This window comes from Mustela nigripes, chromosome 12 (assembly GCF_022355385.1).
Source record: "Mustela nigripes isolate SB6536 chromosome 12, MUSNIG.SB6536, whole genome shotgun sequence".
Taxonomy (NCBI): domain Eukaryota; kingdom Metazoa; phylum Chordata; class Mammalia; order Carnivora; family Mustelidae; genus Mustela; species Mustela nigripes.
The window spans coordinates 73526640-73550954 of NC_081568.1; the positions used below are offsets into that span (position 1 = coordinate 73526640).

General features: G+C 40.6%; 1 protein-coding gene across 2 annotated transcripts in view; it reads left to right on the top strand.

Moving 5' to 3' along the window:
- The first annotated feature begins 8441 nt into the window (after nt 1-8441).
- SMAD5 (SMAD family member 5) overlaps nt 8442-24315 on the top strand; it is a 53297-nt gene continuing 37423 nt past the window's right edge. Inside the window, exon 1 of one of the 2 annotated variants that reach the window (XM_059417621.1) lies at nt 8442-8592. The gene's annotated coding sequence lies outside the window, so the exon portion shown is untranslated. Of the gene's footprint in view, nt 8593-10308; nt 10377-24315 lie in introns of those variants that run through there. The other variant, XM_059417622.1, reaches the window with a different exon arrangement.

Consider the following 24315-nt stretch of genomic DNA (forward strand, 5'->3'; position numbering starts at 1 on the left):
ATGCGAGATTTCACAGAATACGTGAAATGAGGAATAAGCTTAGTGTACGCTATACACATTCTGTGATATCCTTCCATGACCAGCAAAGCAGTGACAAACACCAGTTATTTAAAAAAAAAAAAAAAAAAAAAAGGTGTCCTCCAAGGTTAGAGATATTTCTGGGTGTCATAAGCCCAAGGAGGCTGTAGAAAGACGTGTTTCCACCTTTAGTTTCTTCATTTACAAAAAAGAGCATCATCCAGTTAGCAATAGGAACTCCATCGTATAGTTTGTGTGGCAGTTAATAAAATACGTAAAGCACACTGTACTTAGCACAAAGTATATCCTTAATCAATAATAGCTATTGTTATACACATGGAAAGATATCTGGCAAGATGTTAAAGGTGTGATTTCAAGTAATTTTTACATTTTTTTTTTTGCTTTTTCTCTATAATTTGAATTTTGCCAATAAGCATGCATTATTTTTTAAAACTGTAAGCTATTTTTTTTTTAAATCATACTTAGGAATGAAACATCTCAGGAAATACAGTTTAAAGGGATGTAGCTCTTCCTGTAATAAGCTTTCCAATGAGAGTACCAAATCGTTTAAGCTTTAGTGCTAAGTACTCCTGTTCAGAATGTAATCTTTGTTTGACATTGGCATAATTGGCCTATTACATGTGGGAGATTTTTTATAAAATGAGGGGCTCTTCCAGGGTCAAAAGAGTGACCTTTCCTGAGAATACTTGGGCTTACACCTTTGAAATGACAGATTTTGATTTTCTAGTTCCTGACTCTTCTATCAAGTGTTCAAGGACCTTGGAGACAGAAAAGAAGCAAACATTCCGCAGAAGACTGTGAGCTTCAACAGGGCAGTCATCTCTGAAATCCAGTAGCGGGCCTACTGTCAGGCACATAGTAGGTACTACATAAATATTTGAGTTGAATATATAAGCAAATTAACAAATGTTAAATCTAAGGGCTAAGTTTCTGTTTGGGTGACAAGGGGAGTGACACCCTATTACACAATAATGTTTCATTAAGAACTTCAAAAAAATTAAGTGGAAACAACGTGCTTGTATTAGAAGCATACATAAAACCAAAATGGAAGCAGAAAATTCAGTGACCCTCTGTTGAGGTCTACAGCAGTCCAGGTACTGATGTAAGTGTTGAGGATTCTGTTGTGAAGGGCAGTGTCACTCCAGGGGGTAGATAGAATTTGATCAAATCATGATATATGAGAAGAGGGCGAGAGCTGGATGCTGGGTGTATAGTGGGGAAAACCAATCTAGATAGGGTAGTGGGGTTCAGTGGAGCAGAGGTGGCCAGGGAAGGCTTTTGTAAGAAATTGACCTTCAAGCTGAGACCCAAGGTTGATGGGGAGCAGTAGGCAAGCATTTCAGATTTCTTCAAGGTGAAGACTGAAAATAAACTGGACCTAATGTACAAAACCAGAAGCAGGACCTACATGTACAAAACCAGAAGTTAGGAAGAACTTGTGACATGTGAGGAACAGAAAGGAGGCCAGTGTATGCAAGGCACGTGTGAGAATGTTGGTGATGGCAGGGATTGTGTTGGTCAGGGCAGGGCCGTGATAGAGAGTTTGAATTTTATGCTAAATGCCATGGGGACACTTTGAAGACCTTGAAGAGCTTAAGTTCAAGAGTGACCAGAACCTGATTTGCAGTTTTACTGTGTAATACCTGTTGGGTGGTCAAGGAGCTGGAGCAAGGCTGATGGAAGTTTGGGAGAGATGGTAGTGACTGGATCCGACAGTCTGTAGATACTAGACATGGAGAGAATTGGGGAGTTTTTGGAGACAGTTTGAAGGTAGAAATGGTAAGACTTTAGACTGGATTGGAAGTGGAAGTGCAGCCCTATCTATTTAACCCTGAATATGCCATCAACACAGCAGTCATCACCCCTCCTCCTCCTGGTACCCTCTCTGTCCCCCATTTATGATTTTATTTTATTTTTTATTTGATTTTTTAATGATTTTATTTTTTTATTTTATGATTTTATTTTATTTTTTACCAGTTATTACAAGGTGACATACCATATTTTACTTTTCCTATTAAAAAAAAATTCCTTTAATATTGTGTTAAAGCTGGGGTTTTTGCCTGTTTTTTTATGCCTTTTCCTAGTGCCAAAATATGCTTGATATGTAGTTAGTGCTCCATAAATATTTGTCACATTATTGAATGAGGCAATGAATAAATGAATAAATAAATGAGGGTGAGAAGTAGGGTTAAGTGAAGAATGTTTCAGCTGTCTATTGCTGCATAACAAACAACACCAGGATCTCAGTGTTATAAAAGAGCAAACATTAATTTTTCACTCATGGGTCTGTGAATCTGCTTGGGTGGCTATGCACCAGGCTGCAGGCCTGCTGAGCTAGGCTCGAGGCTATGGGTTGGGATCAGCTCTGCTCTGTCTGTATTTTCATCCCCCTTGGACCAACAGCCACCTGGGGTCTATTTTTTCAATGATAGATGGCAAAAGCACAGAAAAGCAAGTCACTACCAAACACGTCCTAAGATGATGTCCATGTCATATCTACTGGCCAAAGCCAACATCAAAGGGACAAAGAAGTAAGTATATCCCACCTTCTCTAGAGAATGTTAGTGCAAAGTCACGTGGCAAAGTGTGCAGATGTATAATTCCACAAAAGGGAAGGAAAAAACAATTAGGGCAATAATCCAATCCACCACAGATGACTGCCTGGTATGGGCAACTATGTAGATGAAGCTGCCATGTATTAATGTGGGGGAGATTAGAAGCGGACCTGTCTGGGAAGGAAGAATGACAAGTATCAGGAGTTCACATTTGCACCTGATAAATCCAGTAAGACTACCAAAGGCAGAGGTTACAAGTAATGGAAGCATAACTAGCTTAAATAAATGCAGAATGTATAGGCTCGTGTCATTGGGACTCTAAGGAAGATCTTTAGAGCCCTAGGCACAGCCCGACTGATGGATTTTTGTCATGGCTTCTCCTCTGTGTCTCAGCTCTGCTTCACTCTCTTGGCTTCATTGCCAAGCATACTCCCTCTACATGGTGGCTAGCATGTAGCTTAGCAGCAACAGTACGGTAAAGGATTTCCCTCTCAACATCCATACATCAGTCTAAGGGATAATACATGTTATTTCCTTGGATTATATGACTGTCTATGAACCAATCATGGTGGACTGGGTAGTGGGGGGGAACTATGATAACCTTCCTGGGTCATGTGCCCATTTCTGGGGTCGGGTGTCTGGGACCACGCTTAATACCAAAGAGGAATGGTACCACAAAGGAAACAAGAGAAAGCGGTTTTGAGAGTATGGCAGGCAGCCAAAATCCACAACTAGTATAGTCCAGCAGAGACAGTAGAGGGGAGTTCAAGGACCTAGGGTTCATTAGCCAAGTGCAAGACGGAAATGGAAATTTGGGAATTGTCTGCAATAGATAGTACTGTAGGCTGGTGGGGGAATGAAATCACCTATTCAAGTAAGAAGGGAAGAGGGTCTGTTGGATAAAATGCATGTGGATTTTATGCAACAAACGAGTTTGCTAAGAGTGTTGGAGAGGTTGCTGGTGTAGCGGTGAAAACACATGCCTTCTATTGTGCTTATTGTGTGCCAGGTTTGGTTCTAAATGTCTATCAAGTTTCTATTCATTTAATCCTCCTAACAGTTCTGTTATTTGGATCCTACTCTTATCCCCATTTTGCAGATGAGGAAACTAAGGGACAGATTGGCTATGGAACTTGTGCAAGGTCACACAGGGAGTAAGGGAGACCGTCGGTATTCAAACCAGGAAGTCTGGCTTCAGAGTTCAGGTGACCAAGATTTTGGGCACTTAAAAGGCATTCTAGAGAACGTGAACTTCTGTCTCCTTCCCCTCTCCCCAATTCTATAGCATTCCCAGATTTTTACCTGCTGCTCTGGATTTGGGGCAGGGGGCACATGTGGTCTGGCTCATCTGAGACCACATCTCTGAGGATGAAAAGTGAGAATGTAGAACTGGGGAGCTCAGTTGAATTAACTCGGAGGGTGTTTGCTGTCAGGAGGAACAGATGCTGTTTAAGTCAGGAAGAAATGAGCGTTCACTCCAAGCCCTGCTTTAGAAAGCCTCTTTGTTTTATGACTCTGGGTGCAAGCGACCCTTTTAATTTTGTGTTTTGGATTCCAGCCATAGGAGGCCTTCTTTAATGTAGCAGATGGCTGCAGGCAGGCAAGCCAGGTTCCTGAATTCTGCATCCAGCAGCCCTCCCTTGAGAGGAATCTCCCAATTATGTTGCTCTGAAAGAGAAGAGAAGAGGACTTAAAATGGACACATTAAATTTACACCACAGGGAAAGTTACCACTGCTTTAAGCATCTGCAAACATTTGGGGGGTCAGGCAAACCTTTGAGCAGCTGATGAAAGGTTTGGATTTTTTTGTTGTTGTTGTTGCAGAAAGTGTGTACATAGATATATACCAAAAAATGTGCATATTCATTCCAGGGGATGAGGGGGTGACAAGGTCTCTCATATCTTTCCCTTGAGCTTCAAGGGGTGCATGGCCTGGATAGTCCTGAGCCTCCAGGAGAGGCAGCTGTCATTCTTTTATCTTATGTTTCTCTCTTTCTTTCTTTCTTTCTTTCTTTCTTTCTTTCTTTCTTTCTTTCTTTCTTTCTTTCTTTTTGAATACGTTAAGATTCTCTATATCTGAGTTATGAAAATAAAGGGTCTGTGGACTATTAAGGGATAATTTTGTACCAGAACACTTGGGTTTTACCGGAGGGGAGAGGGCAGACAACCTTTCACCATTTATTTTTATTTAACTTTCAAATGTTGCATAAAATCAGTTTAGTGTACTCTGGTTTGCACAGAACCGCCAGGCTTGTTCTGTTAAATAGTAACGTGAATTTTCTTTGGAGAATTTTAACATAATGATTTTTTTTCTCTCAGATTTTTTTTTTTTTAAGATTTTATTTATTTGAGAGAGAGAAGGAGCATGAGCAGAGGAAAAGGATAAGGACACTCCACACTGGGTGAAGAGCCTGACGCAGGGCTCAATCCCACAACCCATGAGATCATGAACTGAGCTGAAATAAAAAATGGATGCTTAACAGACTGAGCCACCCAGGTGCCCCTTTCTTGGATTTTTTTGTATACCATTTCTTTGGAAGCTCACTCTTCTCACACTTTTCTGCATTTAGCTCTGCCTCCTGCACTGTTTCTAATATTAAGATTGGAGGCGGAGCTAGTCTGTCAAGTTTGAGAACAAATCAGAATGTTTAGAACTTGGGAAGTTATCTTTTTTGTTTCCAGGACACTGTCCAGAGGAGTCACTCCAACTCAGACATTTCTTCCTCTCATGTCCAATTGCCCTGACAGTTTCAGGAAGTGGGAGTTTTTGAGGTGCCTACTAGATAGGACCCTTTATAGATCTCTGTGGTCACCGATGTGTCTATACTGGGTGACTTCTCCAGACATCACTGCATTCTTCCAATTTTACTGGGTGTGCACTGGTTGTTAAGGGAGAATCTTCAGAGCTAGAGCAAAGGATGGAATTGTCATATTTATTAAGGATACTGACACCAAAATCAATTTGCCTCAATTACCCTAAATCTTAAATTCAAAGTTAAGAATATGGAAAGACTGAGTTAACTATTCCAATTCTTTGTGTTCTGTAGATGGTTTCATCTTTCCTGAAAATTACCTTCTTTTTGGTTCTGGAAAATTCAAGGTGGGAGTAGGTCATGGGCTAAACATTAAGGCTGATTTGTTCCACCCAATGAACAGCTAAAACAATTATTTTTATTTAATTTTAGAAATAAAAAGAAAAGGCTCATTTTCCCCCTAAACATCAATTCAATTAAAGAAAACCTATTTGGGACTTCAAACAGGGTTTCTCATCCTCAGCACGATTGACATTTTAGGTAGATAACTCTTGGTAGAACGGGGCTGTCCTGTATATTGCGCAGGACTTAGCAGCTTCTTGGACCTCTACCTGGTAGAGGCTGTTAGCACCACTCTCCTAGATGCGACAGTCATGACTGTTTTCAAACATTGCCAAATATTCCCCATGGGAGGAGGGCACAGTCACCCCTGGTTGAGAAGCACTGGCCTATATTATCCAGAAATGGATTTCTTTACAAATAAAGTAAGAGCGAGGATTGAAGCTCCTTTTATCTGATCCTCATGGGAGAATGCGAAACTAAAAAATCAGTTTATCTATTTTGATGTCCCACAGAGACTATATCTACTTGCTCAGATTAGCCCATTCTACATTTGTTTTTAGAAATCATTCGATTGTTAAAAACAGGAACTTCCTTATTCCATTCCTAGGGCTTCAGCATGCCATCTGATTGACTGTTTGATAATCTTTTTTGACTATCTAGACCTTTAGTGATCTGTCTGATTTTCTATATCCTATGAGTCTGGGTAATTTCTTCACTCTTGGGGAGGCATCTTTTGGGCTCTTAAAGTTTCTATTCCTCCTTCTATGTTATCTCTTCCAACTTCAGACCCAAGTTGAGTCCACATAGCCACTTGGAGAGGTTGGAGTCTCTTCTTGCTGTGATCAGTACGTGAACACATAGTGCAGGAAACAAAACTGTTGGCTTTGAGATTACCGATGTGAGCGTTCATAGGAATCCTGCAATCACAAATTGTTCCTTGCATAATATGCGGTGACTGTGAGACAGCAAATGGTTTTGGGGAGGATTTTATTGGCTGTTTGAAGTGTGGAATGGCTCTAGTACACAAAATATTTAAACCAAATTGTTATGTCTTACAATGTTCAACAAAACACTCTGCAAACATTAGTTCTGGAAGAAAAAAAATAAAAGGCACCCTCCAAGGCAGGGTTATGGGCACTTCTGGGAGCTGTAAACTCATGCAGGCTCCAGAAATATGTGCCTTCCAAGGACTGGAAACTTCTGAATTACCAACAAATAATCGGTGAGCCTGACAAAGAGTTAAAGTACACAGACTTTACTTACACCAAATTTATGATGTAGTAAAGAGGTTTAAGACGTAGACCTGAGACTGCACACCAATGGTCAGTAGGGTAAATCGGGACCATGGCTTTTTCTGGCTTGGCTTGTAGAGGATCAGCCTCCTGAATGTCTGAGAAAGGGAGAAAAAGTGAGAAAGAATGAAAGAAGTGGCTAAGCATATAAAAGTGAGATTTTTTTGCATTAACATCCAGATTTCCAGCTGTTTTTGAAAAATCAGAAGATCTGCCAACACGGGCCCTTATTCCATTTCCCCATGGTGGCAGTTGGCTGGACTGGAGCAGCAGCTGCCCCTTTAATCAGAATGTGCACTGTTGGGTCCCCCAACCCTGGCCCACTGCACTTCCTCACCAGGACCCTGTCCCATTCAAGATGGCCACTTCTCTTGCAGAGACTTTTGCAACATTTACTTAGTCTTTTCACCATGAGAACAAACTGCGGAAGCCCTGGTCAAAATAGCAGCTGCCCATTTGTGCAAGAGGGCGCTGGCTCAGTCCATGGAGTTGATAATAGAAAGCAGTGAGAAATCAGATTTGGCATACATTTTGAAGGTAGAATTAATAAGATTTCATGATGGATAGAATTAGGCTATGAGGGAGAAGATTTGGAAATGACTCCAATTTTGATTTTCACTTAGATTAATTGCCTGAAAAAGGAAACCTACAGTGGAGTACTGGAAAACCCGGGTTGAACTTTTAAAATAAGAACAAAATTATTTAAAAGTTTTCCTTCACCAGTACTCTTCAAACTGGACACCCTAGGTGGTGCCACTATCATATTCTGGGAAAGGCTGACGCTTTGGCAGAATTTTGAGGAAAAGAGCAAAGAAAAGAGCCCAATTACTAAGGGAGAGACTTAGGTTCTTGCCCCAGGAGGCGGAGTGGAGGGATGCCAGCCTACAGGTGACCTTTAGGCACCTCAGTGGCCTCACCTGTCCAGAAGAGTGTGTGTATCTTGAACTATTGGGGTTGATCTCCCAATACGTGGACAGTCCTAATTTGGGGAACTCCCAAGTTCAGTCCCTGCTAGAGGGGTTGGGGGACAGCAGAGGCTCCAGGATTTCTCTATGGGAGGGGTTCTAGGGCTGCTGCTCAGAAGTTTATTTTGAAGCTAGTTTTTATAGAAAGAGGATTCTCTTCACTTAGATTTATATAGTTACTTAAAAAAATCAATAAAAGTAGCAAACTTGTGTCTTAAGATTTTTCTACAGTTTTTATATGACTGAGAAAATCTGCAATTGTCCCTATCCAGGGCAATAGTGTATTTTCTTACAGTGTGGGTTGCTTTGGTTAGTGGAGACTACTAGCGGCCATTGTGGCGGTGGGAACTCACCGACTCCCACGCCTGGGCCTGGCCATAGCCACAAGAGCCTCGGGCGGATCTGAAGCCAAGCTTGGCCTCACGGAGCCAAGAGCAGAGGCTTCCTTCTCTCTGGCCTCGCAGCGGTCACTCGGGCTCTCGCGCGCATGCGCGGACCCCAGCGGCGTCCTCCCCGGCTCCTTCCCTCCCTCATCCGGGTCCTGGGCGAGCGGGCGCCGTGCGCGTGTCCCGCGGCCGAGCTGCTAATAAAGTTGCACTGAGGGGAAGCGCGGCGACGGCGTCGGGGGAGTGCGTCCAGCCGGCGGGTGAGTGAGTGCGGGGCCCCGGGGCGGGCGGGCGAGCGGGGCCGGGGACTGCCGCTTCTTCCGGAACGCGGCTCGCCCTCAGGGCTGGAGTCAGGCCGAGGCGGGGGTGTTGGGCCGCGGGCGGAACGGAAGCCGCCCGGGCCTGCGGGGCGGGAGGTAGGCCGAGTCCCGGCCTGCAGAGGTTCGAGCGGCCGAGGATGGGGCGGCCCGTCCAGCTGCGGAGGCCTTCTTGCGGCCGGGGTGGGGGGTCCCTGGGCTGGTAGGCTGGCCTTGGTCCCCGCGTCGCCTTTGCCGCCGGGACTGTGGAGCGAGGCGCTCCGGACGCCCCCGGGGGGGTCTCCCAGGCCGCGCTTGGGTCCGGAGGAGCGGTTTGTTGTACCTCTTCTAAGCACCACCCTCAGTCACACCCCTGGTAGGATCGCCGAGCTCGGTTGAGCCGTCTGATCTGCTACCCTGCAAAGCTGTCCAGTGGCTTGATGAATCTGTGCCGCCGTCGCTTTGTGTTTCAGAGATAAGGATCCACGCTTATCGGTGGGAATTACACTCTGGGCACTTGTGACCTGCTACTGCACTCAGCTGGTAGCTAGACCTGGTTTCTGCCACTCGCCGTGCCCGTTTTCAGCACTGCAAAGAGTTCTTGTCTTTTCTTGTAAACTTTCTCATTAGTGCAAGGAGAATGCCCAGCCGGGTTACCTGTTTGCCTTCATCATACTCGGTCTCTGCCCGGTCTTTCACTTTAGTTATCAGTAGTCAAATCCATACTCTGGCCTCTCCCCCTCCCCCTCCTTTTCCCCTCTCTTCCCCTTTCAGCTGCTGTTATTACGTGGAGTTTGGAGGCTAAGCTTTTGAAAACTCCCATGTGGCGCCCCTCTTAAGTCGGAGCATGCTCAGTAGCCCCAAACAGATTTTGGTTGCAAAAAGAACTGGGGCGAGGATAGCCTGGGTATTTGGACGTGTGCCCGATTTCTAACAAAATGTTCCAATTCTGGTTTTTTGATGGCATTGGAGAATGGAGCTGTAGGCCATCCTGGAGGTGAGGAATGCCTGAACACCCTGGGCCAGATCACTATCTTGATTGCAGAGACATTGTTTCCTGACCAGCTGGAGGTCTAGAAGGGGGGTTGGGGGAAACATTCCTGGCTGCTTGTGCGTTTCAGTGGGTGTGGTGCTAAGTATATCTTGTTTACCTTATCTTTCTGTGGAAAAAGTTTTGAAGTCTGGTTGGGTTTGTCACATCATGCGTGTTGCCTAGCACTTCCAAAAGTGTTCTTATCTAGCAACAAAGGCTGGATAGGTGGAGGTTGTGGCTTGGCTGCACAGAAATTGAGAGGAAAGTGTTCTTGAGTTGCTGTTAAAAAAAAAAAAAATTAGATTTAAGTTATCAAAAACTAGAGTATTTGAATTTCCATAGAGTACCCAAATTGCCCAGAGTGAGTTTTCGGATTTAATTTGAAATCTGAAAGGCTCAAAAACCCTAGCCCCAGTAGATTTAGTGACATTGCACGTAGGGTAAAATTTCTGCTAGATGTCAATGCTATAGTGGGTGTTGTAAGGAAAACAGTACTTAGAAATAATGTGACAGTTTCAGTATCAGAATACTGTTAGGAAATTAGTGTGTTCCAAATTTAGTAAGTAATGGATTATTTACACATTTGTACAAATTCCTTTTTTTTTTTTTCCCCTTTTACTCCTTTGGTGGCTATTTCTTTCCCTCTGCTGTGAACCCTGAGGTTACAAGAATACAGAACAACTGAGACAATTGAACGAAAGTTACCTTCACAAAGGTGATACATAATATGTTATAGATTTTTAAATTTAATTTTTCTTTTGATTGTTTGCATGATTACATCCTCCTTTCCCTCTATATTGCAGATCCCTCAGTCAGTGTGCCTTTCTTTTTCACATAGCTGTTTTTATTGCATAAATGTTTCTGTGTCTCTTTGTTACAAAGATTTACTCATTTATTCTTACATTTTTGAGATCTGAAAGAGCTCAAATAGGCAGGAAAAGTTAGGTGAACCTCCTCAGCTCACTTCCTCTTAGATTTTATATGCATCCATGTGATACAGTCTGGTAAGGAGGAAAGACAGTGGTGAACTGCGGGAAAAGAGAAGAATAAAATATTTTTGTAGATTCTGTGCAGATTTGGTGGTATTATCTACTTCTCTGGTTCACATAGGTAGGCGCCACAGAAATGGGTAGATTGATATGTGTTGCATTTCTTTCCCCTCTGGCAAAGTCAGCTATTAATTTCAGTGGGAGACAGTGGCAGAATGTTGTTACTAATGAGGTTTGAATCAGATTGTTGTTTACTGTTGATTATGTAACATGTTGCTGGAAGTATTATTAAAAGTTTCCTTCTGTAGCAAGGTAGAGGCAAGTAAATTCTGCTTACTCTTCACTGGGTTTTAATTCTTGGCTGAACCTGAAGGCACATTACACTATAACCATAATTATACCTGGGCAGCCTGTCTGTTTCCTGTTTTCATCATGAACCCAAACATTATGATTTGCAGTGATGATCTTTTTTGTCCTTTGCATTAAACAGAGGCAGTATGTTTTCTCTGTTTACTGAAAACAGATTTGTAACTTGGTCAAATCAAAGATACTGGCTGCTTAGTGTTTTGAAGACTAGGCAGTAAAATATCAGTTTTTCATCTTAGTAATTTAAATTGAAATACTAATACTATCTTTAAAAAATCAGTTTCACACATACTGTTTGATAGTATTTTATGTAAATTTTAATATTACCTGTAGCTTCTAGAGTTTTTGAATTAAGAAAGCCCTTTTTGTTTATGACTTATCAGTGTTTATTATTACCAGATGTATATGTTGGTTTAGGCACTGAGCCACGCACGCACTTGGGTGAATTTAACAGCCTCCTTGAGTATATTTTAAGATATAGCCACTTTTATTCCTTTGGTTTATCATTCTTCAGTGTTTTCTTCGGGACTGTCAGTGTTCCCGTCTTGTGTGTGTGTATGTGTGTGTGTTTCATACTAACCACAAAGAAGAAGCCAAAATAGTTTATTTCTTTAGATGTTACCACTGCCTTCCATCCAGTAGGTTTGCCTGTCTACTCATAAGGTCAAAGATGTTGAAGAAATTTTCTTCTTATAAAGGACAGTCGCAGTCTGAGAGATGATTTTTGTCTCTACCAGTCTGAATATTCTGGACAAGAGAGTTATCTGGAAGAATAGGACCCAAGAAGGCTGCACAGAGATAGGGTGCTTTCCCACCAAAAAAGGTGATGCACAACCCCAGGAAGGCTGTCCATGTTTCTCACACCTTGTTTGTGTACTTCCAAAGCTAACAGAATAATAGAACTGGAATTTTTAGTGCTATATTATCCAGTTTATTGCCTTTGTCTAGAACTGTGAATCTGAGAGGTTTGTTTACTAGTTGGAAGTTGAAGATAATACAGTTCTTTTGGAAGAATTGTTAAAATTTACATTGTTGTTAGGACAACATCTCCCATTTTCATATGTCACTTTCATATTCTAAATTTTATTTTTTTAAAAGTTTGACAAGATGGGATAATTACATAGTAGGTTTTTCAGAAATAGTCATCTAGTTCCTAGCTTTTTAGTTTTGGTGGTTTTTTTTGTTTTTGTTTTTGTTTTTTTTTGCTTTTGTTTTGCTTTGGGCAGCTAAGTGGAGAAAATTTTGGCCCTGTCATAGTAGAGAGGTGGTTTCAGTGAGTTTTCTTTCTGCTTTTATTGTAGTATTCCCAAACTTGGTTGTGATAATATTTTAGAAGAAAGAATTCCTTATTAGACCATTCTGAATGGATAGTACCATAATTACAATTGACTTTGGAAGCTGGTGTTAAAATACATTTTGTAAACAGGTTTTGCTCTTGAGTTCTGTGGTGTACCAGTCTCTGTCTAAAAGGTATATATAATTTACAGACTAGTTAGTATACTCTGAAAATTTGGCAATGGTCTGATGTGTTGTGAGAGTCTAACTAGATTTTTCCTTTTGACTTCTGTGTATGTTTTGTTATTGCTTAAAATAACAGAAAGAAAGTGGTGTCACCATCCCTCCTTTCTCTGAACATAGCACCTGGAGTTCTGAGAAGTGTCTTACACTTTTCAAATTTAACTGTGATCTCAATACAGCTGGTGCTTTCAAGGCAAGTTTTGTTTTGTTCAGTTCTGTTTTCATGATGTGTTAGGATCTGTCTTGCATCCTATCTGGTAGGCTGTATAACTTCAGATCTCGTTATTCTGGTTTGTATGTTCCTAGGAAAGGGGTACTGCAGAGATACTTCAAAGCTAGCCTTCTGTTTTTCTTTCCCTTTATTTACATCTCTGTGCCCACTTAAGTGAGTGCCTGCTTAACTCACTGACCATTTCCACTCTTTGGAGGTGGAAGTGTAAATTAAATGAAAGATGACAGGAGCCGAAAAGGTACCCAGAGCCATATTTGCTCCCTTTTCTTCTATGTGACTTGAACTCTGGGGTGCACATGAGGTATCTGGAGAACATCTTCCTAAAGCATTGTGTACACAGGTTAGTGCTTTGTGCTCCTGAGACACATTTTAGAGTATAATGATTTGGTGTCTGCCTTTGACGATTTTATAATTTAAAGGAAAGCACTATAATGATTGACCAGCTCTGTGTCTATTCCTGGGTCTACAAGCCTGTACAAGTAGACTCCAACACATCTGGTAGTAATATAGGAAATCTTGCAGGCTCTGTGGGGCTGAGTATACATCTAGATCAGGCTCTGCTTAATTAGAGGACTTAGAGGAGCAGGTGAAGTTTAAAGAGTGATTAAAAACTGGGAGATAAAAAGAAATAGAGACTTGTGTGGGCACAAAGAGAGACTATGTAAGATTATTCTGTGAGAAGTGTCAGAGAATATGAGTTCAGCTCCTGAATGGCCTTGAAATCCACTATGAGAACTTTGATATTTTGGAAATTGAGAACCATGGTTGGGAAAAATGGAGATCGAAGTGTTTCTCTGCCAAAAGTTATTTCAGTGCCCATGTGATTGTAGCCCCACTTTCTTAGAGATGTTCCCATAAAGAATGGGATTTCTGAATCTAGGAAAGCTTGTAGGCAAGCTTGCTCTTGGTTTCTCTTCTCTGCCTGCTGCCATGGATGTGGCTTACATGTTTTAGTAATTGTGTGACTGGATCTGGGCTTGGTTTGATGCAAGTGGTGCTGATACTTGGTGACTGCTATTGGTATTAGAACCATAGGGAAGGATATTTTTTAAACTTTACCTCTACCAGCCACAAAAAAGTTACCTTTGGAACAAAGTGACTTTCTTCTGTCACAGATGATCCTGAGGGCCTTGGTTTTCAAACCTCCTGCAAATCTGGGACTCTTGTTAAAATAGTGGGAGGTAGGCCCCTAATCTCAGACCTCATGAATCTGAATTTTGTGGAATGGTTATGAGAAATTTCTTTCTTTAGAATCCCCATTTGTAATTCTTTTCTACAGGTTTGGCTGAGATTATGGCAGGTTGTGACCCATATGGGCATTTATTTGTGTGGGTTGATGTGCTCAGCAGGTTTCTGTTTTGGCTAACAGTGTTGGGTGAAATTTTTGGATTGGTTGCTTGCCTTTTATTTTGGATTGAAGCAGTTAGGTGTTGGAGCAGAAAGTGAGGGAGCTGTTTCTATGAATTGTTTTATCAAGTCTGGGCATGAGCCCTGTGTGTGCATGTGTGTCTGGGGATGAGTGTGGAAGGTGGTTTGTATATATCTTTATGGGAGTTGGTTAAGAGGTCCCACTCAAGTAGCTTGAGGTAAGAACAGGATCTTTGGGTGTTTGATGTTAGTATGATTTCATTGGAAATGGAAGCCTGGTAAAGTTTAATAACATTTCATTCATAAATTTAATGTATGTAAAATGTAACTCCTGATCTTCCTTTAGCTCTGCTATCAGCCTTCCCCCAGATCAGTTGATTGCAAATCCTGTTCTTCCAGTAGTCAGTACTGACACCTTGAAATCATTGTTGACTCTTCTGTTCTCACATTCCCAGTATCTCTTCCATCAGGAAACTTACTGTTCCCTAAAATGTATGTGAAGTTACCTACTTCTCACCACCCAACTGCCATCACTCCGGTCTAAGCCATTATCATCTCTCACATAGCTGACTGCAACTCCAAGCTGGTCTCCAGCTTTTACCCCTGCTATTTATTCTCAACACATCAGCCAGAGTAACTCTTTAATAATGTTGGTCAGAAACTGTCATGTCTCCATCAGAGTGCTCGCAAATGTGTTCGCATTTGACTTACAACCAGTGCCCTTAAATGCAAGTCTCTTACCTATTTAACCCCATTTCTTATTTCCCACTCCTTGTTCACTTTTTTTTTTTTAAGATTTTATTTTTTTATTTGACAGACAGAGATCACAAGTAGGCAGAGAGGCAGGCAGAGAGAGAGGAGGAAGCAGGCTCCCTGCGGAGCAGAGAGCCCGTCGATCCCAGGACCCTGGGATCATGACCTGAGCCGAAGGCAGAGGCTTTAACCCACTGAGCCACCCAGGCGCCCCCCACTCCTTGTTCACTTTATTCTCAGGCTGCACTGGTCTTGCAGTTCCCTAAGCCTGCCAGACATGCTTCTGCCTTGGAACTTTTACATTGCCTGCTGCCTTTGCCTGAAGTGATTTTCCACAAATACTTGCCTGGCTTATTCCTATTTCCTTCAAGTTTTGACTCTGTTGGTGCCCACTACAGTGAGGCCCAGCTCAGCCATCCCATTTAAAATCACACCTCTCCCATACACCATTTCCCATTTACCTTCTTCTGCTTTATTTTTCTCCATGGCACTTTTCACCTAACAAACTATAATAATCACTTGTTTATTGTCTTTTGTGTGTCTCCATCCACTAGAGTGTAACACTACATGAGGACAGAGGTTTTGGTCCCCTTTATTCACATGTGTATTCCCAGCTCCTAGAATGCTACCTCAAAAGATACTTTATTTTTTTTTTTTTTTAAGATTTTATTTATTTATTTCACAGAGGGAGAGAAATCACAAGTAGGCAGAGAGGCAGGTGGAGAGAGAGGAGGAAGCAAGCTCCCTGCTGAGCAGAAAGCCCACGTCGGGGCTCAATCCCAGGACCCTGAGACCATGACCTGAGCGGAAGGCAGAGGCTTTATCGCACTGAGCCACCCAGGCGCCCCAAGATACACTTTTGAATGAATTACTTGAATACATTTAGCAAGTTCTCTGAATATGCTTAGTATTGTTTCTTAAAGATTATATTCTAGTGGGGGAGGAAGAAAATCAGGTAAGTCAACAAATAATTACATATTGGTTTGTAGAGTGAAGGAAATGAACACAGTATTGGGATTGGGGGAAACTGACTTTATATAGGATTATGGGGTTGATGTCAGGGGAAGGTCTATGGGATGACAGCTGAAGCTGAAGCCTGAATGAAGAGAGAGCTTGGAAATTAGTGACTGAGGCTTGAGGAAAGCAGTTCAGGCAGAGAATGGCATTTGTAAAATCTCTGAGGTACAAAAGACATTCCGGTATAGGAAGATAAGTGCTTTTGAAAGATGAATTGGGAGCACAAGTTGTTTGCCCTAGTTTCTCATTGATTTTTCTTAAATTTCAGCCTCCAAATTTGTATAATTCTAGATACGGTGGAGAGAATTCTTTTGAAATACGAATGTCTCTTGAAATGTAAATGTAAATCCCTCTTTTTTTTTTTTAAGAGTTTATTTATTTATTTGACAGAGAGAGATCACAAGTAGGCAGAGAAGCAGGCAGAGAGAGGAGGAAGCAGGCTCCCTGCTGAGCAGAGAACCCCATGTGGGACTCCATCCTAGGACCCTCGGATCATGACCCGAGCTGAAGGCAGAGGCTTTAACCCACTGAGCCACTCAGGTGCCCCTGTAAATCCCCTCTTTAGTAAGAATTTAATATGGCTGAAGTACAGCTGGACTTTGGTTTGAAATTTGTTTTTTCCCCCTGACTGTACAAGAAGTACATTTACTTTAAGAAGTACAGAATTGGGGCGCCTGGGTGGCTCAGTGGGTTAAAGCCTCTGCCTTCAGCTCAGGTCATGATCACAGGGTCCTGGGATCGAGCCTCGCATCAGGCTCTCTGCTCAGCAGGGAGCCTCCTTCCTCCCTCTCTCTCTGCCTGCCTCTCTGCCTATTTGTGATCTCTGTCTGTCAAATAAATAAAATCTTAAAAAAAGGAGTACAGAGTTGTATGAAGCAGAAAGTGAGAAATACCCCAACCCTTCAGCTAAGGTCTTTCCAGAAGCTTTTTAGCACCTTCTCTTTCGTTCATTAAAATAAATATTTCTTGAGCATATATATCCCAGGCTTACGGTGGTAAGTGAAAATAGGTATGGTTCCTCTCATTTATAATCTTGCAGAATTTGTACTCTTTCAGAATTGGACAGTTAGATGTAAAAATACAGGTGTGTTAAGTGCTACAAAACAGAGGTATGTGATGCATGTATTAAAAGTATATAATAGGGGGGATTTTATCTACACAGCAGTGTCTGGGAAGGCTTCCCTGAAGAATGGACACTTGAGCTGAAATAGAATTAATATGTGTGTGTGTATTTTGTAATGCTTGATGTTTCTTAGTTTTACACTGTTTTAATTCTGCTGCTTTTCTTTGTATTTATTAGGTACTCTGCATTATTGTCTAATTGATAGTTTGCAGTCTCTTGGAAGAATTTCAGGGAATTTAACACACAAGAATTTCTTGGTCTTATTGTTATCCTGGTTTTCTCTATAGCTCTGAGGTCATTTCCCTAAGAAAAGACAAAGTACTTTAATTGAGAGGGTTATACAGTCATGTCTTCATAAACCAGAGGTAGACTATAAAAGGCCAAGGGGATAGCAGATAATAGGTTCATAGCTATATTCTTAAGTACCTCCAGGTTCTGACATAAGAAGTAGCCCACATTTCTGCCTGCTCAATTACTGGCCTTCCGTGCTTGCTGTATATATATTTTACTCTATTTAAATTAATTATTTTATTTTTTATTTTGAGAGAGAGCACGCATGAGCTAGTGGGGGGTGGGGCGCAAAGGGAGAGAGAATCTGAAGCAGGTTCCAGCATGGAGCCCAACATGGGGTTCGATCTCATAACTCTGAGATCATGACCTGAGCCGAAATCAAGAGTTGGACACTTAACCGACTGAGCCACCCAGGCACCCCTTTTTTCCCTCACTATTTTAATGCCCCTTCTTTGTTGGTTATCATATGGAAACAAATCTAAATTAAGTGGTATGCTAACTAGCATATGATGTTCTTTGTAGCTCCTTCTCTTTTCCCATTATTCTTTAAGATCTTTGAGATTACAGATGTGTTTTTTCAGCCCGAGTTCCTGGTCTGAAAAGACCCAGTAAATTGTGAATAAATGAAAAATCTACTGTCAAGATTCACCTCACTTCTATTCATATGATCCTCCAAATCTACATGTTCTGTCTCTCTTGAGCTTTAATTTCACATCTCCTTGGCAGTGTGTCAGTGCTTTTACTCCCTTAAAGCCAGCCCTTCACTAGCCCTTTCTTGCCTTGTCTTGGCTATAACTAGAATTGCCCTTTTTAGGTAAGTGATGTCTTTACTTTTTAGCTTTTAAACTTTGACCTTTCTTGGTTGCCCTTGTTTCTCATGTAGGTGGTCACTAAGTCCTGTTGATTATTTGTAATGCCCGTCACAGCTCTTCACTTTTTGTCTCTCCTGCCATCGCTGTCATGGTCTTCATACCCCTCAGCTGGTGTGTCTTCCCATCATAGTTGGATTTCTACTGTGTTTTCCCTCTACCTTCTCCACCCCCTGAGTTAAGTCTCTTCCACTTTTTGAAATTCCTCTTGGAACGTTTCTTTCTGCTTAGAATTCTGCACTGCACATAGCGTTTCTTCTAGCAGCCTGACTGTAGCCTCATGTTCATTCTTCCCTGTTCTGCATCCATTCTGTGGTGGCGCCTTTCCCTTTTGTTTCCCAAACTGGCTAAGTGTCTTCTTGCCTCATTTGGCTTAATGATCCTTGCTTTTCCTTATTCTTGCCCTATATTACAACTGTATTGCGAATTATAAATTGTCAAATTCCTATTTTGAGCTTGTGATAATTGTTCCCAAAGTTTGTGCTCATCCTTAAAGCTTGTCTTTACCTTAGTGCAGTGCCTGTGGTTGCAGGGGAGGAACTGTGAGCTAGGCCAAGCTCTATTTTTTTGTACACTGGCTAAGCCTTCTACTTTGTCTGTCTCTAGCCTTTTACAGCCCAGTTATTTTTTTTCCTCAGCAGTCTTATTCACAAGAGTGTAATTGTTTCACCTTTCCCCTTTTACTCCCTATTTTCCAGTTGCTTTGGGATAATTCCTCTTCTTTTCTATTTATGATCCCCTAAATCTCAGTTTGAAAGTGTTTGATCACTAGATTTAATTATATTCACTCAAACTGTAATATTGATGAGAATTAACTGGTTCACCTTACACGGGATGTCTTGTATATTTCCTAATGGGATTTTAGATTTTGGGGGATTCTCTGGTTTTCAAGATAGAAATAGAAATTCCCTGGGTGTCTTCCTTGAGTGACAATCCTGGAGTAATATTGGAGCACTCTTCAGACCTACAGTCTTGAGGCCAGAAGGATGATAACGTGAAGAAAAATTTTAAGTGATAAGAAAGCACTGTGTGATAGTATAATTTGCAGCTTGTTCTTCCTTCAAGGTTAATAGAATAGAATACCATTTAAATAGATGACTTTGTGTATTTGTTGAAATAAAGTAGCTCAGCTATATTTTTAAAATCCTTGACCTAATATCAAGATGTTCATGATTATTACAAAATAGTAACCACACCATGCCAGACACTAAGTTAAGTGTTTATCTCATTTAATTTTCAGAACTGATATTTATTATATAAAATAGAAAAAATAGAAGTTTAGGTGTAAATGTTAGATCCAAAATGTGATTAGACTCAAATCTGGTGTTTTTATGTGTTACAATGCATATATTATTATCCTTGTATAGATTAGCCTTATTGTATGTTTCTAGACAGTTCTTTAATTCTACTGCCTATGTTTTAGCAAACTGAATTTAGTATTTTCTCATTCTGGTGATTAAAAACTCAGATTTTGTGTCTTTATCAACCTTAGCTTTTATGCCTGTGATAAAGCTACTTCATCCATCTTGTCTTTCCCCCTCCTCCCTTCCCCAAAGAGCCATCCCCTGAATTTCTTTTAGCACACAGACACCCTTAAGGCCTCTGCCATTCTCCACTGTGTATTGCAAATGCGAATGGCATGTTTTAATTATCAATTTGTAATTCTTTTAAGTTTGAATCTGGACCTGATTGACTTTTTTTTTTTAACCTTTCAGCTTCTGGCTTAGTGGTTTACCCTTTTTTGGATGCATCCAATAAATGTGTGTTGTATGACTGTTGAGTCCAAGATGAAGTTTAACATGGTATATGTGTGCCTCAGCAGACTCTGAAAGCATTGTAGAAAGGGAGCACAGAGGAGGTGGACCACATTTAACTGCCCAGCGATATGTAATCTCTAAAGACTGAAGTTACTTAATATAGCTTTTGGGACTTTTCTTTATTACTAGGATAAGTTCATAGATACTATGGAAAGAATCATATGAATGGTTATGTACACAGCTGACTGAACTGAGAATGGGTATTCATTTTATATAGCGAAAGGCAAAAGGGGCATGAAAAATTGAACCAACTTTTTAATAAGAGATTCAAAATGAAACCTTCAGTCACTAGAAAACCCGTTTTCAAAGGTATTGCATGTTTTCTCTGAATTCACAGAACATACACTAATATATGTGAACGGGAAAAAGTATAGTATCTTACTCTCTTTTTTTGTGTATGTGATGAGAAATTCTTCCATACAAGGACTAAAGTGAAGACAGTGAAATGAATCTATTGCTGTATCCCAAGCACTCTGATGCTTTCATTTCAATGTGGATCAAGGTGTGGTTTTGAATCTGATACATTTTACAGCAAAGTTTACAGGAGAAAATTGATCTGTCTGTCATATGGGTATAATAAAACAGTTTTAATCCCAATATAGCAATTTTATTTAGAAATCTAAATGTTAATTATTAAGGAAGTGGATGCATGAAATAGAGAGGCTGGTTAAAATCGTGTGTAATGGTGTATACATACATGTACACACACACACACACACACACACACACACAGACATACACACACACACATGCTGTGTTCTAGTGTTTAGTGTGGCAGAAATGTCCTAATGAAAATTTAAAAAGCTTTGAAGCTGAGTAAGGCTGCCATAATAAATGTAATTTTTTTTTACAGTAGTAGTAAACCCTTAGTCTTTCATACCTATTGACTTGACTTAGCTCAATTGAGAGAAGAGCGGGTTAAAAATAGATGAAGTTAATAAGATATGTTAAGTGGCAGAAAAAATCAGTTTAAAAATGAGCATATTGAACAGGATTATCCCTGGTCTCTGAAGCTGTATGATCTTGTGATAATATAATGATTGGAATATTTTGGAGAAGTCAGAGATATGGAGAATAATGGAAGAGATCTTTAAGGGAAGACTATTCCTTGATGGGAGGCTTTCTTTTTGGGAGGAAGTATGTACAGTGTTTCAGAGTGTGGGTGGAGCTGGACTGCCAGGGTTCAGTTCCTGGCTCTGTTTCTTATCTATTGAAATAAGCAAGTCACATTTAATTTCCCTTTGCCTGTTCTCTCATCTGTAAAATAAGAATAATGTAATTTACCTGATGTGTCTGTCTTGAGATTTTAATCATTTTTGGTCTCTCAGTGTAAGGTCCTTAACTGTGCTTGATGTGCTGTTCAGTAAATGTTAGTAGTTTATTACTATTACCATCATTATCGTCATCATCATTGAAGGAACTGATTTTCTAGAAAGGAAGCTGTTGGATTCCTTGAAATAGCTACATTCTTTTAAGAAAGCTGGATGTCCAAAAGTCTGTCTTTGTAAGTAACTTTTCAAGATCATTGATGTGGTTTTGTCTGTTTAGTTGGTAACAATGCAGACCATGTTCCCTGTTCCAGCATACCACAGTGGAGGAGAGGTTCATAAGGGTAATTTAATTCATCAAGAGCAGCTCATGCCACATGTAGATTTTCCTGAATAATTGGTTCTTAAAAAGCCTTTTTAAAATGAAACCATTTATGGGGCACCTGGGTGGCTCAGTCAGTTAAGTGTCTGCCTTCGGCTCAGGTCATGATCCCAGGGTCCTGGGATTGAGCCGGATGTGGGGCTCGGTGGGGAGTCTGCTTCTCCTTCTCTCTCTGCCTCTCTCCCTGCTTGTGCTCTCTTTCTCTTGCATGCTCTCTCTCAAATAAATAAATAAAATCTTAAAAAAAAAAAAAAGAAAAGAAACCATTTAGGGGCATCTGAGTGACTTGGGTAAGCAGATGCCTTTGGCTAAGGTCATAATCACAGGATTCTGGGATCAAGTCCCTTGTCGGGCTCTCTGTTCAGTGGAGCCTGCTTCTCCCTCTCCCCCTGCCTCTCCTCCTACTGGTTCTGTCTCTCTCTCATATGCTCACTCTCCTCTCTCAATAAATAAATAAAATCTTTTAAAAAAGGAAACCATTTGATCCGTATTTTAAACTAAATTATAAATTACAGGTCTGATTGGGACTTTATCTTCTAAAATTAAAATTTTAGAAAAATATTAGGTTATAATTGTAAACATGTATTCTTAAAATGAACAAAGAATGAATCAAGTTTGATGGATAGGCTTATTTTTAAATTTTTTTTTTTAAGAGAGAGTGCATGAGCTGGAGGTGGAGGCAGTAGGGGGGCAGTGGACAGAGGGAGAGAGTCAGTCCTAAGCAGGCAGGCTTCACGCACTGTGCGGATGCTGACACGGGATTGATCTCAGGACCCTGAGATCATGACCTGAGCCGAACTCTCTGAACCACCCAGGCGCCCCTAATAGATGTAATTTTTCTCACAATAATTTAATAGCATGATAGGGCATCCTTTGTGTTTGTCATTTGTGCTACTAACATAAAGAGCATTTTTATTTTTTTACAAATATATCCATAAAAAATAAACCTTGATTTTACTGAGGATCAAGGTTAATCCTTTGAGATTGAAGGTACTCTCTTTCCACAAAGAGAGGCCTGCTTAATGTAACTGTAAAAGGGTTGAATTCCCCAAGTTCATTTTCCTCATCAGTGCAGTCACTGTAGGAGTACCGTCCATCTTGGCTGTATTTCATCACTCCCATGCCTGTGGGTCTCTTGGAGGCAAAGGGAACTGCAAATATGAGGCTTATGCTGCTTGCTGTGCCATGAGTGAGAAAGTCCTTTGTCTCTGGCTTAGGAGTCTTGTGGCCTTTGTCAGCATCCACGAAACAGTTAACAAATTAATTTACTTGCTTGGGGGGCTGGTAGGGCAAAATTAAACCCCAGATCCTACATTGTTGGGCACTATTTGAATAAACTTTGTGAAATCTTACTGTATTTTGCAAACTTTGCACTTTCACTGGTAGTTTTTAAGTCATTATGGTGAAGGAGATGGTAGTGAATGGGAACCAGTTTTTAAGTGATCAGTTCACTAACAAGTTTTTTGAAGACTTTTTTAATAAATCTTAAGGTGTATAAAGCTCAGTGAACTTTTACTTAGGTGTACATCTGTGTCATCATCACCCAGATCAAGTTGTAGAATATTTCTTTCTCCCTATAAGGCTCTCTTGTCCCCACTTAGTAACCTTCTTGTCTTCGATGACATAGGTTAGTTTTGCCTGTTTTTGAGTAGAAATGACATACTGTGTAATCTTTTATATCTGATTTCTGTATAATTATATCTCTCTATAGCATGTCTGTGCAATTCATCCATGTTTCTCCTATGTTAGTTTGTTCTTTGACATTGCTGTGAAGTAGTCTATTCCTTGAAGTTATTACTATGATTTATTATCCCACTCCACTGTTGATGGATATTTGGGTTATTTCCAATTTGGGCAAATAAAGTAAAAATAAAGTTGCTTTGAGCATGTACTTGTCTTTTGATGACAATAGTACCTGTTTTTGTTGGATATATACCTAGGGATGGAATTGCTGGGTCATAGAGATTTATGTGTAACGTAGAGTGATATTTCACTGTTTTCTTTAAAATTTTTTTCTTAAAAAATTTTTTTTTCTGATAACTAATAATGTTGAGCCCATTTTACCGTCTAAGGGCCACTAATATTTTCTTACATGAAATGCCTGATCAGTTCTTTTGCTTATTCATCAGTAAATTTTTATGGTGAATTTTGTTTCTCTCTTTTTTTTTTTTTTTAAAGATTTTATTTATTTGACAGACAGAGATCACAAGTAGGCGGAGAGGCAGGCAGAGAGAGGAGGAAGCAGGCTCCTCGCTGAGCAGAGAGCCCAGTGCGGGACTCAATTGCAGGACCCTGGAGCCTGGGATCATGACCTGAGCAGAAGGCAGAGGCTTTAACCCACTGAGCCACCCAGTTGCCCCCTCTTTTAACTTTGTGAGACTTAGATAATGAGTACTTGGATTACTTGGTCATACCACTCACATAGTTTCCAAGCTACAAAATCTTTTTGGAAAGAACACTGTGTGAGACATTTCCAAAATTTTTAATCATTTAATATTTAAAGATTTGAGTACCTGGTTTGCACCTACTCCTTTCCCAGTGCTAGTTTTAAGAAAACACTAATATTGAGTCTTAGGTTTTTGGAATCTGACACCCATTTGGTTTTCTGAAACCGGTCTTGAAGTTGAGCTAATGACATCCTCATTTACCAGTCATTCTCTC